A 3722-nucleotide genomic window follows, 5' to 3' on the forward strand; every position below is an offset into this window, starting at 1 on the left:
ACAAGCGAAATGAACAAAAAAAGGGAAGAAAGAAAAAGAAAAAGGCAAAAATAATATCAGAAAAACAGCCATGGTTGAAATTTTGGACTTGTCTGTGACAGAAAGAGTTAATGAAATGGTGTCTCATGGTGAGGACTGTTTTAGCCTATGGCTAGTAGAAGCCCATATGGCTCATAAAAAGATGATGCAACATTTAGTACAGGACAGCCCGGGCTGATGTGAGCCCTGGGACCTGCCATTCAAAGAGTTAAAGCTAGTCTTATTCCCAGGAAGCTCAAAGTGAAGAAGAGAGGCTGCAGAAATAGGGACCTGCGTGTTTCCGGAGCTGTTAGGTATGAAAAAGAAAAAAGAAAAAAAAAAACAGGCTAAAATGTGTGGCCAAGAAAACAGAATGTAGGTCCAACTTTTTTTTTTTTTTCCTTGTTTGACCAGCCTTGGCACTGCCCTCTGCCTCTCCAGGGGAAAAGCTGCAGTTCTGCTCCTGCAACACAAGGAGCAGACTGGAGAATTTAGATCTGCGTCACAGAGCTCAAAGCAGAGAGAGAGAGAGAGAGAGAGAGGAGAGAGAGAGAGGGGGAGAGAGAGAGAGAGAGAGAGAGAGAGAGAGAGAGAGAGAGAGACAGAGAGGGGACAGAGAGAGACAGAGAGAGAGGAGGGAGACAGGGAGGAGAGAGAAGGAGAAAAGAGAGAGAGCCAGCATGAGCACACAAGCTGTCGATAGGTCTGCTAGCAGCAGCCGTGCTGCAGCGGAGAGAAAAATCAAGAAACAAGTCATAGCAACACTGGGCACCGGGTTCTGCCAAGCGTTCAGAAATCTGTTGGGTGCCAGAGGCCTCTGGGTAGCCTAGGCTAAGATGTCACGCAAGGTGGCACAGGCAGTTCCCATGGGGAGGACGTGGGAATGGGTGGGGGCAGGAGTGGGTACAAGAGTTGGTGGGGTGGCAGTGGAAGGCTTAATCAGAGTGGATTCTGGAACATTCGGGACTGCGGCACCTTCTATCTGGACAGGGATTTGGGACTGCGCAGGAGACGACCGGTGGTCCAGTGGGGCTTAAGGACTTGATGGCGTAACCCACTTCTTCCACGTATGTATTTCCTGTGATAAGGGCAATGTCTAGGATATGTGGGTGCAGTTTTTCTCACCTTCTTTCTTGCTTTTTGCTATTTTTCCCCTTGAAGGTTTATTTTATTTTTACTTTAATTTCTTCTCCCTTAGTGTCAGTTACTTAAGCCTGACCAGGATAGAGGAGAGGAGTGAACCATCCCCGGCTTCCCACTTAACCTCCCACCCTTTACCCTGTTTTCTGCTGGTGATTGAAGAGACTGGTTTTCCAGGTTGTTTGGGTGCAGGTCTATGGGTAAGGGAGAGAGTGAGAAGTAACAAGGAACAGGCAAGAGGGACTGTTTTTCTAGGCATTCTCTTATTAAAACGCCTAGTTCTAGGCATGTGGGGTGGTAGAGAACATAAGCATGAGGTAGGGTGTGGGCTGGGAGAAGTGGGGTGATGCTGGGAGGTTGTCACTGCGTAGTTGAGAAAAGTGGGGAATGGTGACGCAGTCACTGTTGCATCTTGTTAGGAGCTCTGTGGAGACAGGTAGTGAAGCTCCTGCGATCTGTGGGGCCAACAAAAGGGTTAAAGATGAGTCTAGGTGGGAAGCTAACATTTAGAGATTAAATGTCATCCTTTTGGCGATGGAAAGTTGTTTACCTTGCTTTCTCTGTGTCTCCATGTTGGCTCCCTTCCAGTTCACATGTGATGGCCTTCCCTGTACTGCTGCATCATTAACTAAGTGACTGAGCTGGTCTTCCATTGGCCAGGGGAGGGCTCTTATTTCAGACACTTCCTCTCATTGGTGGGAGGGCCAATGGCAGGTGAAAACCTCTTTTTGATTGGCTAAGGACAGAGTATCAAATCTGAATTTGCATTTCACTTGCTTAAAGGGGAGGGGGGAAAGCCCAGCAGCTTCTAAAATCTCTTTTAGGGGTGTGCGTAGGTGCGTGTGTCTGCCTGCTTCTGACTGCCCAGTTGAAGCGTCTTCCTTTACCTTTTTAAAAAATTCAGAAACTATGAGGAAGAGCTTAAAATGCCTCAAACTTTTTTTTGTTTTTTTGAGGGAGGAGACTGGGGAGATGGATATGAAGAGGATTGACCAAATTGGAAGAAAATATTTGTCCTCTGCTTTGGTGTCAGAAAAGGGAATTTTCCAATCTGCCACACCTCAGTGTTGCGGCAAAATAATTCTTGGCTCCCCTGGAAACCATCGGGCAAGGTAGGGCAGAACTGCTGCTGCTGTCGCCATAACCCTGGGCTTCCTATTGAATGGGCTGCTCCCAAGTGAAGGGATCTACGCCGATCCTCTGGTCATCCAAAAGTCCTCAAATCAGCTCTGAGCTGAGCCCACTGTTGGAAGAACCTGCCTTTTGGAAGTCGCTGCTACCTTGTGCGTGGAAAGGTAAGGATGGGGACCAACCTCAGAGTATTGCTTGGGACCTGGCTGTTGTGATGTTTCCCAAAAAGTGAATGGCTAGGGCTTTGAAGGACTCCCGTTAGAATGCTTTGTCAGTCTAGGGAACCAGGAGATGAATGAAACTGGGGCAGCAGCAGCTGTCTTGTACTGGGGGCAGAAGCTAGAAAGTTAGAGTTCGGGCACCCCATCTTGTCCTTGTAATGGGTCGCATATTTATGGGAAGGGGTTTGCTGGGCCCTGCACCGTGCATAGTGACTCCACCCATGACTGCGCATCCAGAGCAAGAACGCAGTGCACCCTGGGTCTCTGGCCTGGGACAAACACCTCCCTCCTTGTTATATAACTCAGGGTGGCCTGTGCCTTCTCAAGCCTTCTTTGCCACTCAGTCTCCCCACTCCTTGGGGCTCATAGCTGAGGGTCTGTAAGGGAACAGTGGGAATTTCTCTCCCTGAATGAGCTAGCCTGTGTCTACTTGGTGACAAAATTTGAGTACAGAAACGGTCTGCTGTCTCTTCTGAGGACATGGACCCCAGAATGCCCTTCTGAGTGCCCTGTGTCACCTGTAGTCCCTGACTTAGAGGTGGGCATAGTGTCCTCCTTTCCCTTTTTATCCTTTCTAGTTTGGGGGCAGGGAATTTCTTAAGGGAAGGTATGAAAACCTGTTGGGAGGGGTTTGGCAGTTTCCCTTCCTTGTCTCTAGCTTTCCTTTCCCTGGCTGGGTTCATACTCTTTCTGGATTCCTTTGAGGCTGCCATTTTGAAGGCATCTCTGCTTGTCCTTTACATGGTGGCTGACGCTGCTGGTTTTGTTGGCCCTGCTGTGCTACTTCTAAGGAGTGGGTGGGAATAAGAAAGGGGGTTCTGATAGCGGGATGAAGCTGCTGTATAGATGATGGAGTTATGATTACAGCAGTAAGGTGGTCTGGAAGCAGAGCTGCCTGGTTCCACGCTGGGTCACAGCACTGGTGGGTGTCTAAATGGAAGCCTTCTGGGTCAGAGTTCCACAGCCTGGGACCCCATCTTTCCCAGAGTGTGGGTACTTGGCTTCCCTGCCCTAGTCAACCTGAATCTTAGAGATGTTCCATGAAGTGCCTAGTGTTGGAGGAGAGGGAAGGCAGACATAGCAGCTCATCTCAGATGTGGTGGACCTGTGGTTTGTGTTTTTAATTAGGCTCTCTCTCTCTGGCAGCCTCCATATGGAGAAATGGGTTGAGGTCCACAGCAGGCAGCAGCATTTGGTCAAATGACCCTGCCT

At 49.0% G+C, this 3722-nt stretch overlaps 1 long non-coding RNA gene across 1 annotated transcript; it reads right to left on the reverse strand.

Moving 5' to 3' along the window:
- Nucleotides 1–1402: 1402 nt before the first annotated feature.
- On the reverse strand, nucleotides 1403–1783 carry LOC116911080. Its single transcript, XR_004389310.1, has 2 exons — nucleotides 1709–1783; nucleotides 1403–1613 (listed from the first exon to the last, which is right to left on the reverse strand). It is a non-coding gene; the product is annotated as an uncharacterized LOC116911080 (long non-coding RNA).
- Nucleotides 1784–3722: the final 1939 nt, after the last annotated feature.

The sequence above is a fragment of the Rattus rattus genome, chromosome 10, assembly GCF_011064425.1.
Source record: "Rattus rattus isolate New Zealand chromosome 10, Rrattus_CSIRO_v1, whole genome shotgun sequence".
Lineage (NCBI taxonomy): Eukaryota > Metazoa > Chordata > Mammalia > Rodentia > Muridae > Rattus > Rattus rattus.